The 14728-nt window shown below is 38.3% G+C and overlaps 1 protein-coding gene across 5 annotated transcripts in view; it reads left to right on the plus strand.

The window, feature by feature from the left end:
• Positions 1–14728, plus strand: part of NAV3 (neuron navigator 3) — a 915819-nt gene that overhangs the window by 667298 nt on the left and 233793 nt on the right. The window lies entirely within an intron of this gene.

Raw genomic sequence — 14728 nt, forward strand, 5'->3', positions numbered from 1 at the left:
GGCTGGGATTCTGGCAACTTGTTTTTATAAGTTTTTGTTTGTGAGTTTGGTCACCATATTTATGTAGTTGTATCAATGTGATGCGATTCTTTAACAAATGTTATAGTATTTAAAACCTCTTTTGCTTGAATGACCAACATTTGTCACTTTTTTAGGTGAAATATTTGTGTTTGTTTTCTAAAGGTGATTGTGGTTTGTATTGAAATGTGTGAAGTGTCTTTCTTGTAAGCTGTGTGTCACAGTTCCTTTCTTCTTATTTAGAATGTGCTTTTAGAGTCCTGGTCTCTAGTTGTATAGTTTTCTTTTGTTGATGCTTCTGATTGGTTAAATCATTAAATCTGTCAAAAAGTTTAGGTCTGTTAAACATAGGAGTTTGAGTGTTTGGGAACATGCTGTTTTGATGTGAGACTGTGTGTGTGCACACATGCGTATGTGTGTATTTATATACACAGGTTATGTTTGTCTTCCTGAGTCTGTGGGTACATGTAGACACAGCCAGGATCGAGTTCTGACAAACCATTACAACATCCTTTACTCTTTCATTACTGTTTCTTTCAGTTTGGAATTACATCAGTCACGATTCAGCCAGAGAAGCAGAATCAGTAAAAAATAGTGTTAACAGATTCATTGTAAAGAATTGATTCACGTGATTGTGTGGCTAGCAAGGCAAATCTGAACCCAAACGGCAACCCAACAGAGGACAGGCTGACACTGTGAGCATGAGCCAAAACTGCTATAAACAGGTGGAATTTCATGTCTCAAGGAGGCCACACTCCTGCTTTTAAGACCTTCAAGGAGTGAATTGGGCCTGCTATCCTAATGATAATCTCCTTTACTTAAAGTCACATGCTATGGATTTAGACCACATCTACAAAATGCTTTTGCAGAAAGACCCAGATTGGTGCTGAGTGGTACTAAATAAACCTAGCTAAGTTAGCACGTCAAAAAATGATCACTGAACAAGTTTAACAGGTTTCATGCAAATCGTTTATTTGTTTCTGATCAGTGTTTGGGTTATCAGTTCATTAGTTCTATCGCACACATAGCTGTGATTGTTTTTCTTAAGGAGAGATAATGTCCAATACAAAAATACTCTTTATCATCTTCTAAAATATACACATGTATCAAATATATGTAAATATTTAACTTTTTCCATCTTAGAAGCCAAACCTAAAACCTAATAATACAGTTTGTCTTGAGTTTGTTTTTGGCAATTAGTACTGACTGAATAAACTAATATAAAATTCCAAAATACATTCACAAACCACTTCCCACTTATTGTCAGATATTCAACAGTTCAGAAATCTCCTCTTTCATCTGTCAACCACCCCTTGCTTCAAATTAAGCAATATTTCTGTCTCTGTACAACCATGTAAACTCTACTTCTTTTGGCAAATTTTACTCATTAGTGAATTATTAATAAAGAAAAATTATAGTTTCAACAAAAAATTTGGGATGTACTACAAAGGTGGTGGAGTGATAAGGGAATATTTGTTTTTACTCTATAATGCAAATATGCTTCTGCTTTTTAAACTTGTCTTGGCATTTTGTGATGTTGTGTGAAACTGTTCAGGAATCAAAGTGAAAAAAAAAAAGATCTATAGTATAAGTTCTTTGGATTTCCTTAAGAATAGAGGAGAAAAATAAAACATATGACTTATTAATTTGGGAGTGGTGGTTGATAGAAGCAGATCTAGATTTTGAAACCTGCCAGAAATAATATTTCTTAGAGTTTGGTTTAAGCCATTTGAATAGACAAGAAGCAAGAATCAGTTCAGTTCAGTTCAGTCACTCAGTCATGTCCGACTCTCCGCGACCCCATGAATCACAGCACGCCAGGCCTCCCCGTCCATCACCAACTCCCGGAGGTCACTCAAACTCATGTGCATCGAGTCGGTGATGCCATCCAGCCATCTCATTCTCTGTCGTCCCCTTCTCCTCCCGCCCCCAATCCCTCCCAGCATCAGAGTCTTTTCCAGTGAGTCAACTCATCGCATGAGGTGGCCAAAGTACTGGAGTTTCAGTTCCAGCATCACTGCTTCCAGTGAGCACCCAGGACTGATCTCCTCTAGTAGCTAGAAAAGTACAGGAAGTAAAATGGTATTGTGCGAAGAATGTTGACTCTGAAATGAGATGAGCTGTCATTTGTCACTTCCTTTCCCACTCTGCTTCTGTATCTGTCCTTGGAGTTTCTTGCCCCAGACTTCTCAGTGGTTATAAGCCTTTGGTGGAGATTTTTTTCTCTTCTTGCTAGATATGCATGGATATTATGAAGATGTATAATATTTTAAAATATAGAACTATATATAGAATAGGCATGGTCATTTTACAGCATCTTGGAGAGAGCTATCTTATTTTTTTTCGGTGGAAGGTTATAAAAAGCATTAGGAAGCCCGTTCTTTTCACTAGTGTCCTTTAATTCTGGGATAGCAGGGGAGTTCTTTACCGTGAGCGCTACCTGGGAACCCAGACTTAATTTTTTTTTGATAAATTGGATTTAATTACTTTTTGGATTGGTAATTTAGCAAATCAGAGTACTTACTGTAGTAAATGTAGTGCCTAGTTAGGGTCATGATAAAGAGGAGCTCAACATCTTCATTTCAACAGAATTTATGTTTTGGAGAATGCTCTATTTCAGATATTAATACTTATTTCCATTTGTGTAGGTTTGATAAGCAATCTAGAGATGTTTCTATCAATCACCCCTCAAAAGTTAATAATAAAGTGTATGTTTTATTGTTCCTCCTTCTCCATTCTTAATGAAATTCAAAGAACTTATACTATAGATCATATTTTTCACTTTGATTCCTGCACAGTTTCACACAACATCACAAAAGGCCAAGACAAGCTTAAAGAACAGAAGCACATTTGCATTATTGAGTAAAAACAAACATCCCTTATCATTCCATGGCCTTTTAGTACCTTCAATTTTTTTTGGGTGAAACTGTAATTTTTCTTTATTAATCATTCACTAATGAGTAAAATTTGCCAAAAGAATTCGAGTTTACAATGTTGTACAGAGACAGAAATATTGCTTAAAGGTTGCTAAAATATTACTTAAATATTGCTGAAGGTTGATATAGTGAAATAGTATATGATTATAGTTTATGTGAACTGAAATGTGATAACGTAATTAAGCATTTTCAAAACCTATATTGACAGTATACATAGGAAAGGTTTAAATGTCCATGCTATAGAACCAAGATGATAAATGAGAAAAAAATCCCAGTGACACATTTCTCTTTGTTTGCTTGAGATGTGAGTCATAAATCATGATTTATGAAGATTTTCTATTGATTTCAAAGCTGTTTCCAAGTGAACGGTTTAAATGATGGGTTCCTATATTACTCTAGATATTTAGCCAGAAAATGTTCTTGTATTTTTCTCAGTAGACCTGAAAGGATTTTAGTGCACCTTGTTTCATGAGAATGTTTTTGTTTTGTTCACTTTGTTTATTAAATAAACTGGCATAACTGCCTAGATTTCCACAATATTTATTTTATACACTAAGATTTGCTAATTTGTTTTGCTCTTTTGAGCATAACACTAAATGTTTCAATTTGAACATTTTTCATTCAAATAGACATTTTGATCTAAAGGTTAACAAGTAACATGTACAAGAGAGAAAATCAAATGTGAACCAAGAGAAGTTGAGTGGGGGTGGCAAAATCTCCTCTTCCGACTTCTCAGCTTCCTCTCTCCTCTTGAGTGTGTGTTTGTGGTTGTGTGGCTGTGCACATAGATGTGAGCACAGGCGCCTGTGTGTGTCCTGTTCAAGGACAGATCTTCTTGTTGAGAACTCCCCTCTAGAATCAGACTGCCTATGCCTGGATCCCAATTCTATGTCTTTCTGGTTGTATGACTGTGGGCAACTTACCTAACTTCTGCGTGCTTCAGGTTCTTATTTGCTAACAGGGCAGTGGCACCAATATAATGAGGTTGTTCTGGGGGCTCATTGGGTCAGAATCTAACACTCACTGAACATACCTGGCAGATGTCACTCTTCTGCTCAAAGCCTTGAGATGGCATCAAATAGCCTCGACTTGCTCCGCACTTAGGAAACATGCTGTGTCTGATTCCTTTGCCTAGAGTGCTCTTCTTCTGAGAGTCACGTGGCTGAATGTCTCACTCCTTCAAGTTCACTGCTCCCGTGTCACCTTCTCACTGATGGTGACCTTGACTACTCTGTTAACACTACAGGCTGCCCATCCATCGTGGTTGCTGTGCTTTCCTTTCCTTTCCATAGCCCTAATCACTCTCTAACCTAAAACATTTATTATAGCCATTGTTTATTATTGCTACTTCCTCCCCTCCAGATCATAAGCCCTGAGAGGAGAGTAGTGTTTTTATGTTTTAATACTTTTTGAGGGATTAAACATTATACACATGAGGTGCTTAGTAATGAATTCTGAAGTGAGTTAAAGTGAAAATGAATGAATCTATTATAGCTGCTTCTCATTTTAAGTAGGAAGACTCTCTAACATTTAAAGTTGCAATGGTAGGTCATTTAAAATGAAAATTGTGTATATTTATAAAAATACTGTATTAAAGATAAATGTATTCCGGATTCTTAGGTGGTCATGATATTGAACTATAGTTAGTTTCAGAGTGGTATGTAGTGGAACCATCAGGCCTTATCTGAACACATGAAATTATTCACCTCATCCTCACTGATCCCTGACTATATTCCTTTTTGGTCTTTCATGAAACATGTGAGAAAGAAACAAAATGCATGTGAAAATGTAGGTAAGAAATTACATAGGTGATAGAGTATTAGAGGCAGTGATAACAAATCTTTCTGAACTAAACTAAGAGCTATTTTGGGAATTTGGGAGATTTTGATCCCCACAGAGGATCATTTATCCCTTCTTCTTTTTCATTTTGTAGGAGAAAGTCAAGAATGTGTCGCATTGCTGTTTAGATGGACTTGCTCCTTCCTACAGGACTCACAAGTCAAATTGCAAAATCTCTGGGCACATGCTTTTTGAGTGACTTGCCTGCTCCCTTTACAGCCCCCTTGCCAAGGTTCCTGTGACCCCTGCCACACACATTGCTTTTGGAACCCTCTTCCATGAAAGACATTTGCCTTCCCCTTTTCCAGGAAACATCATTTCCTTCTGGGAGATTCACTGTGAAACTGGGGCAGTTTGCAGCTTTTCAGCCTGGGGTTATAAATCTTAAGAAGTATAGAGGGAAGTTTAATTTAAGATGACAGGAAAGCTCTGGTAATTTAAGCCCTCATGAACCTGGCTTCAATTAGTTGCGTAATTCAGCTCTGTGTTGTGGACTATAGAGTGCTCTTCAAAAACGACGGTGAGTCAATTAAACTTTAAAGAAAATGAAACAAACAACAAAGACATTTATGAGTCTCCTTTTTAATATCAGGATTTTTTTATTCCTAGAGAGAAATAATTGAAGGGAAAGAAATTATTCTTTAATTGATTGGTTGAGGAGACCAAGAAAAGGTATAATACTAAGAGTGTATGCATACACAGTGCTTATGTTCTATGCTTTCATTCAGTATTTTTAAAGCTTGACAGCTATTCATAGTTCTGCTGTTATGATGGGGTATCATCTCCATAGTTTTGGTTATTTTAGCATCAGGCAAACATGGGTTTCACTTCTGCCTACCAATTCCCAGTGGTGTGGCATGAGGCAAGTGATTTTAACCTGTTCAAATACCAGTGTTCCTACCTCTAATATTGGAATGGTGATAACTTTCTCAAAAGGGTATTGAGAAGACCACAGGACATAATTTGTATTTAAAGTGCCTCCTTAACACAACTCTTAGTGTGTAATAAACACTCAAACCAGCCATTTTCATCTTCCCTCCTCTCACTTTAAGGTCATATCAATGTATAATAAAATTATAGATCAAAATTAATACCTCAAGTCAACATCTTCACTCTTCCTTTCTTTCTCACTTTCTCTGATCAGCTCTGTCCACCACACTTCGAAATTTTTTTATGCATTACATAAAAGTAGTTCAAAGTATATCCTCACGATTTAAAAATAATGACCTGATGCTCAGAGCCTCCCAGGCCTGATCTAGCTAAACGGAGGTAACCCCATTCACTATTTTAGGTATTTCCTTTAGTAATTATTCCCCTATAGATAAATAAACTGCTACTGCCATTCATTTTTATCCATTAATTTGATCATTATTTTTTGAATTATCTATTTTTGGCTACATCAGATCCCAGTTGCATCTTTCCTTGCAGCACACAGACTTCCAGTTGTGGCATGTGAGCTTAGTCACTATATGGCCACATTGCTGTTGTTCAGTCACCAAGTCACGACCAACTCTTTGCGACCCCATGAACTTCAGTGCATCAGGCCTCCCTGTCCCTCACCATGTCCTGGAGTTTACCCAAGTTCATGTCCATTAAATTTGTGATGGCATCCAATCATCTCATCCTTTGTCACCATCTTCTTCTGCCTTTGACAGGCAAAATATACCCCAAGATATATTCTCCAGGCAAGAATACTGGAGAGGGTGAAAGCGAAAGTTGCCCAGTCTTTTCCCACTCTTTGCAACCTCATGGACTATACAGTCCATGGAATTCTCCAGGGCAGGATACTGCAGTGGGTAGCTGTTCCCTTCTCCAGGGGCTCTTCCCAACCCAGGGGTCAAACCCAGGTCTCCCACATTGCAGACAGATTCTTTACCAGCTGGGCCACAAGGGAAGTCCAAGAATACTGGAGTGGGTAGCCTATCCCTTTTCTAGCGAATCTTCCCTAACCAGAAATCGAACCAGGGTCTCCTGCAGTGCAGGAGGATTCTTTACCGACTGAGCTATCAGAGAAGCCCGCTGGAGTGGGTAGTCATTCCCTTCTCCAGGGGGTCTTCCCAACCCAGGGATCAAGCACAGGTCTCCAGCATTGCAGGCAGATTCTTTACCATCTGAATCACCAGGGGGTCCCTTAGTTCCTTGACCAGGAATCAAATCTACCACCCCTGATGTATGCACTCTCCCGTCTCTCCAATCCCCCATTAATATATTCAACAAATGTTTATTAAGCACTTAGGTGTTCCTGGCACTCTTCTAAACATTGGAGATACAGCAGAGGATAAAATAAATGGAAGAATCCTTGCCCTTTTGGAGTTTATATTTAGTTATAGACAAACAGTAAAAAAAAATAAATATGTACTAGTAATTGAGCAGCTGTTGGTAGAGAAGCATAAATCAGAACAGGAGAAATAAGATGTTTTTCTGCATTTCAGCAGGCTTCTGGGAAAGTTCTCACTCAGATGATACTGAGCAAAGGGGGAAACAGAACTAGCTCTGTAGTTATCCTATAGAAGAGAGTGTCAGGCAGACAGAAGAACAAGAGCTAAGACCTTGAGTTAGGAGTATATCTGTTCTTTTTTTTTTTTTTAAGAAGAGGAAATAACCCAATTTGGCTGTATCAGAAAGAAGGACTTAGAAAAAGAGTAGGATATATTTCAGAGAAAGATCAGGTAGTATGACCCCGTTGCCATTATAAGAACTGTAGATTTTATTCCAGGAGAAATCGGAAACTATGATATGCCATGTTGCTGCAAATGGCATTATTTTATTCTTAATGACTGAGTAATACATTTCAGTAAAAAAAAAAAAAATAGGCCACGGCTCATTTAATGTTGCTCTAGAGGGATATTATAAATTGAGGGATCCCTCTTTGCCAGCATCTTTTCTCTGGAATTATTTAGTTGTAGTTAAACTTATTTCTTGTTTGTTTGGATGGTCAATTAGTTGGTTTGTTTATGTCTGGTCATAGAGTGAGCAGCAATAGTAATTGACATAAGTATTTGATTAATCTCCCTCTTTTTGTACCTCCTTCATCTCATCTGCAGTTTCCTAGTCCAGCCTCCCTCTCTCTTATGGACTGACAGCCTCCCTCACTCTTACAGACTGAACCCCCCTCCATGTGTACAGTAGGATGAGGCTTCCCCTGCTGTGTGTCCTCCATCAAAAATAATTCATTTATTTTCAGTTGCCTAAATCTGTTGAAGCCTCCTGGTCATTGATGGCCCCTTTTATCTATAATGATATCCTTTGATGTTATGAGCTTAAACCTTGATTATTTTTTATCAACATGTTATGGCATCACGTTCTTTGACAGAATCATTCTTCATTCTAATAACTTTATTATTTTCTTTAAATAAATGAAAATTTATTTAAAGCTGAACTTATCCAGGGAGAAAATATCACAATGAAAACATCACAGTTATGCTCTACCTTCCCAAGGGAACTGTGAGAATATATCTTTTAAATTATTAGACCTACTCCTAATTTAGAGAATTTAAGACTTGTGTTCTTTGTGACATAATGTCTAGATAAAAACAATATAAACCAATTCATACTTTCATAATTTGGTGTTATGACATATTCATGTATCATCACAGAGCCATAACTCAGAATAATTAACTTGTGATTTATTTCTTGAATATTTTACTCTAGGACATTTTGATATCCTGTTTATGTATTATATGAACTTTGTCTCCCAAACACTAGAAATTTTTTGTTCTATTCAATCTTTGCTATTTCTGGAACACTCTCTTCTCAAATAGAACATTGGTAATGTAGAGTTGAAGAAGGAAATGACAGCCCATTCCAGTATTCTTGGGTGGATAGTCCCCTGGATATAGGAGCCTGGTGCGCTACAGTCCATAGGGTTGCAAAGAGTCAGATATGAGTTAGCGACTGGACAAATGTAGAGCTGATAATTATATCTGCAATTTTATACCATACGCAATGATTACGTATTAATCTGTTTTACACTAGCATCTGTGTATCAGAGATTCAACTTATTGTCTTACAGTGGAAAAATGCAACTGTCACAATCATTTCAGTATAACCATCGAATATTTTCCTGTCATAAGGTATACAGAAAAAGCCAAGTTATAATCAGAGGATGATAGAATAAGCAAAGAACTGAATTTGGGGGACTTGCATGTTTCTGCAGCTGAGGTAGTCTTGCCATGGGTCAAGAGTCTTTCTTCATTGCAAAGCGCACTGTCAACTTTTTCCTTTTCATATTCCATGCCATGTGCTTCTGCCTCTGGCCACACTCATTGCCCACACCACACCACCCCCCTGCACTCACATCTTTCTGGTTGACCTCTCAGTCTCAAAAGATGTATAAACACAACACTGCAGGGAGGACTCCAGATCAGAGTCACCATCAGAAGTGTTTTTAGACCCCAGTCACCACTTAACAGTGTGAGACTTACTGTATTGATGCTTACATTTGCTTTGCAGTAAATTGAGAGGAGCTCAATTGCAAGGACTCCTTGAAAGCTACTTTCTCATAGACCTTCAAACACTTATATAATTATTTTATATGTCATTTTCATGAATGTATATACTGAGAAATAATTTGTTAACGTATTTTGTGCTTACAATTCTTTTTAAGTGTTCAGAAGTATTAAATAATCCAGATTTTTCACTCCTCAGTTTAGTCTTTGCCAACGTTTGTTATTTTATTTATTGTTTGCTTAAAATAGTAATAACCAATATATATAGAAAAGAATCTGAAAATTACTTTGCAGAATCTTTTCTATATATATATACACACATTAGTTTTCAGATTCCTATATATACATAAAATGGGCTTCCTTGATGACTCAGACAGTAAAGAATCTGCCTACAATATGGGAGACCCAGGTTCAATCCCTGGGTCAGGGAGATCCCCTGGAGAAGGGAATGGCTACCCGCTCTAGTATTCTGGCCTGGAGAATTCCATGAAAAGAGGCCTGACAGGCTACAGCCCATGGGGTCACAAACAGTCAGACACGACTGTTTGATTAACACACATGTAAAGAAGAGAGGCGAAAAGCAAAGGAGAAAAGGAAAGATATAAGCATCTGAATGCAGAGTTCCAAAGAATAGCAAGAAGAGATAAGAAAGACTTCCTCAGTGATCAATGCAAAGAAATAGAGGAAAACAACAGAAGAGGAAAAACAAGAGACCTCTTCAAGAAAATTAGAGATTCCAAGGGAACATTTCATGCAAAGATGGGCTCGATAAAGGACAGAAATGGTATGGACCTAATAGAAGCTGAAGATATTAAGAAGAGGTGGCAGGAATACACAGAAGAACTGTACAAAAAAGAGCTTCATGACGAAGATAATCACGATAGTGTGATCACTGACCTAGAGCCAGACATCTTGGAATGTGAAGTCAAGTGGGCCTTAGAGAGCATCACTACTAACAAAGCTAGTGGAGGTGATGGAATTCCAGTTGAGCTATTTCAAGTCTTGAAAGATGATGCTGTGAAAGTGCTGCACTCAATATGCCAGCAGATTTGGAAAACTCAGCAGTGGCCACAGGACTGGAAGAGGTCAGTCTTCATTCCAATCCCAGAGAGAGGCAATGCCAAAGAATACTCAAACTGCCGCACAATTGCACTCATCTCACACGCTAGTAAAGTCATGCTCAAAATTCTCCAAGCCAGACTTCAGCAGTATGTAAACCGTGAACTCCCAGATGTTCAAGCAGGTTTTAGAAAAGGCAGAGGCACCAGAGATCAAATTGCCAACATCCGCTGGATCATGGAGAAAGCAAGAGAGTTTCAGAAAAACATCTATTTCTGTTTCATTGACTATGCCAAAGCCTTTGACTGTGTGGATCACAATAAACTGTGGAATGTTCTGAAAGAGATGGGAATCCCAGACCACCTGACCTGCCTCTTGAGAAACCTGTATGCAGGTCAGGAAGCAACTGTTAGAACTGGACATGGAACAACAGACTGGTTCCAAATAGGAAAAGGTGTACGTCAAGGTTGTATATTGTCACCCTGCTTATTTAACTTATACTTAGAGTACATCATGAGGAACGCTGGGCTGGAAGAAGCACAAGCTGGAATCAAGATTGCTGGGAGAAATATCAATAACCTCAGATATGCAGATGACACTATCCTTATGGCAGAAGGTGAAGAGGAACTCAAGAGCCTCTTGATGAAAGTGAAAGAGGAGAGTGAAAAGGTTGGCTTGAAGCTCAACATTCAGAAAACAAAGATCATGGCATCTGGTCCCATCCCTTTATGGGAAATAGATGGAAAAACAGTGGAAACAGTGTCAGACTTTATTTTTTGGGGCTCCAAAATCACTGCAGATGCTGATTGCAGCCATGAAATTAAAAGACGCTTGCTCCTTGGAAGAAAAGTTATGACCAACCTTGATAGTATATTAAAAAGCAGAGACATTACTTTGCCAACCAAGGTCCGTCTATTCAAGGCAATGGTTTTTCCCGTGGTCATGTATGGATGTGAGAGTTGGACTGTGAAGAAAGCTGATCGCCAAAGAATCGATGCTTTTGAACTGTGGTGTTGGAGAAGACTCTTGAGAGTCCCTTATACTGCAAGGAGATCCAACCAGTCCATTCTAAAGGAGATCAATCCTGGGTGTTCATTGGAGGGACTGATGCTAAAGCTGAAACTGCAATACTTTGGCCACCTCATGCGGCGAGTTGACTCACTGGAAAAGACTCTGATGCTGGGAAAGGTTGGGGGCGGGAGGAGAAGGGGACGACGGAGAATGAGATGGCTGGATGGCATCACCGACTCTGTGGACATGAGTTTGAGTGTACTCCGGGAGTTGGTGATGGACAGGGAGGCCTGGCGTGCTGTGATTCATGGGGTCGCGGAGAGTCGGACACGACTGAGCGACTGAACTGAACTGATACATACTAACATATGGCTGGATCACCTTGCCGTACCCCTAAAGCCAGCACAACATGAGATCCACTATACTCCAACAGAAAACGATAATTAAATTTTTAAAACAGTTTTGTCTAGCAGTACTGAGAGTCCAGTTGTTGTTTTTTTGAGGTAGTTGCATTAAAATGGACCTTTGGATTGCAGCACTGAATGCACTGGGATATAATTTTCTTCCACACTAAAGGTTGTAAATGGAAAAGACCCATGCCCCAGCATAGTGTTTTGAGCTACATGTGAGTAAAAGCAGTGTGGAAAATCTAATTTATGGTAACACTCTGAGAGAAATATGAGCCTGGTTTCCTGAGTTCTCCTTTATCTTGAAGTTCTGCATTCCTAAAAGAGCATGAGACTTTGATGCAGCAATATCTTATCCAGGCATCTCTCTCTGTAGTTACTGTTTAGAGATCCCACAAAAGCAGACCATGCAGGTGGCCTTATTGACTGTCAGCTGAAATTTAAGATCAGGCAGAGGTTGTAAGATATCTACATGCCATATTTCACTAATGGGATAAGTTATCACAGTAACCTGTCTCATGTGTAATCAGGATGATATTTCAGCCACCCAGCTGCTAAAAAGAAACACATGTGGATGAAGGCTACGTTTCTGACTCATTGATGGATTAGACAATAACTGTGTTTAGTGAAGTCTCAGCAAAATTTATGTGTAGGGACAATATATTTTTTAAAATGCTCTGGAGTAGTTGTTACGTCTTAAATATTTTTGAATAAGGTACAAAAGATACTTTGCAGAAGTGTCTGAACACTTTCCTTTTTTAGAGCTACTACCTTATAATTTATCATTTTATAACATTGCACAAGGATCCTACAGAAGGGAAACTATATCTACTAAAGGAAGAATTTGGTTTAAATTATATTTATTCTGAAGATCTGGTTTCATTTCTACCCTTACCAATCATAGGATATATAAGGAAATATATTTCAATCTATCTCAGTCAAAAAATTTTAGGGAATGTGCCCTATTTTCTTAAGTGTTTGTTATTTTGTATAAAAATCCTAGTTTAAAACTTTCTTGCAATGTGTTAATTATAGTACATCTTGGGTAAATTATCCCTGATTTCTCTCAAGCCTTATTTAGTAAATTTGAAAGGAAATAATTCCTATCTTCTTCACATGATACTGTCTTATTAAAAAAAAGGTAAAATTTGGAGGTAAAAACTTCCACCAAAATTTATGCCCAAGAAATGTCTTACCTCCTATTATAAAATTTCTTTGTATTCCTCTTTGGCTCCTTGGGAATAGTGTTGTTAAGAGAACAATGTGATGTTATGACTAAGCATTGTTTCCCTTTCTTTGGGAATAGAGTACTAAAGGTCTGACTGAGGGGGGTTTTGTATAGGGATTTCCACTCATAATATTTGTGTGACTCCAAGCCTTATGTAGACTAAAGGGAGGAAAGAGGGCTGATTCAAAGATAAGTTTTTATAAGGTTTCTTAATATAGATGAGTTGTAAAAACCTACATGATATGAAAATTGCTCTGGTTAACATAGTCTATTCAGTTATTTATATTAAGTACATCTATTTTAAAAAAATACTGTTTTTATGTTTTATTTTTATGTTTTGGTGAGCTAGTCACTATGCAGTTGGGCATAGTCCAAGAATACCATATGGCATAATGAAAAACAATATTGTTCTATGATCTTTCATATATTACCTTAGAGCACAATGTTCTTTTTTTATTGGTGATTTGAAAGCTCGCATGCGACCTTTCAGCAAATAAAGATTCAGCTTGCTCTCTGTGCCAAGAATTATGCTAGATGTGCAGCTGGGATCTGTTGATGCTTTAATCTTTCAAATCACCCACCAACTAATAGAGAGCCTAGATGTTTAAACAGATGGTTCGGTGAGGTGTGCAGGCTACAACAGAGTACAGGAGTCCAAACAAAGGCACTGGCGAAGGACGCCATTCCACATTCAGGAAGCTGCCACTTTTTGGCTGAGGAGGGAGTGAAAGCAGAAATGTGTTCTAGGTGTCTCTTGCTATATAAAATATTTTGGCCCAAAATGACAATGATTTTCTTATACTTATGGATAATGTAAGCTTAGGAGTCAGACAGGGCGCAGCAGGAAAAGCTGCTCTCAACTCTACTGTGTCTGGGACTTTCACGGGGAAGGGTGGAATGGCTGGTGTGTCACACACTGGTAGGAGGCAAAACGTCTTTGACTGGAGAATCACTTCCAAGGTGACTTTTTCACTCACTGGTCCAGCAGCTTAATTGCAATAGTGACAGCATATATCCTCACCAGCATGGGCGTCTCAGGGACATTGTACTTCAAACATGATGACCTACTGATCGAAAGGAGTGACAAGACCACCCATCTTCAAAGGGAGAGTGGGTGGGACAAAGATCACACTTCTGTTCTTTTTTTTTGATCATTAATTTTATTTTACTTTTTAAAATTTATTTATTTCTTAATTGAAGGATAATTGCTTTATAGAATTTTGTTGTTTTCATCAAACCTCAACATGAATCAGCCATAGGTATACATATATCCCCTCCCTTTTGACCCTCCCTCCCTTGTCCCTCCCCATCCCACCCCCTAGGTTGATACAGAGCCCCTGTTTGAGTTTCCTGAGCCATACAGCAAATTCCCCTTGGCTGTCTATTTTACCTATGGTAATGTGAGTTTCCATGTTACTCTCTCCATACAGCTCACCCTCTCCTCCCCTCTCCCCACATCCGTAAGTCTGTTCTCTATGTCTGTTTCTCCATTGCTGCCCTGTAAGTAAATTCTTCAGAACCATGTTTCTAGATTCCGTATATATGTGTTAGAATATGATATTTATCTTTCTGACTTAATTCACTCTGTATAATAGGCTCTAGGTTCATCCATCTCATTAGAACTGACTCAAAGACATTCCTTTTTATGGCTGAAAATATTCCATTGTGCATATGTACCACAACTTCTTTATCCATTCATCTGTTGATGAACATCTAGGTTGCTTCCATGGCCTAACTATTGTAAATAGTGCTGCAGTGAACAATGGGATACATGTGTCTTTT

Source organism: Moschus berezovskii, chromosome 6 (genome assembly GCF_049115385.1).
Source record: "Moschus berezovskii isolate FMDL1 chromosome 6, NW_MosBer_1.0, whole genome shotgun sequence".
In the NCBI taxonomy this organism is placed as follows: domain Eukaryota; kingdom Metazoa; phylum Chordata; class Mammalia; order Artiodactyla; family Moschidae; genus Moschus; species Moschus berezovskii.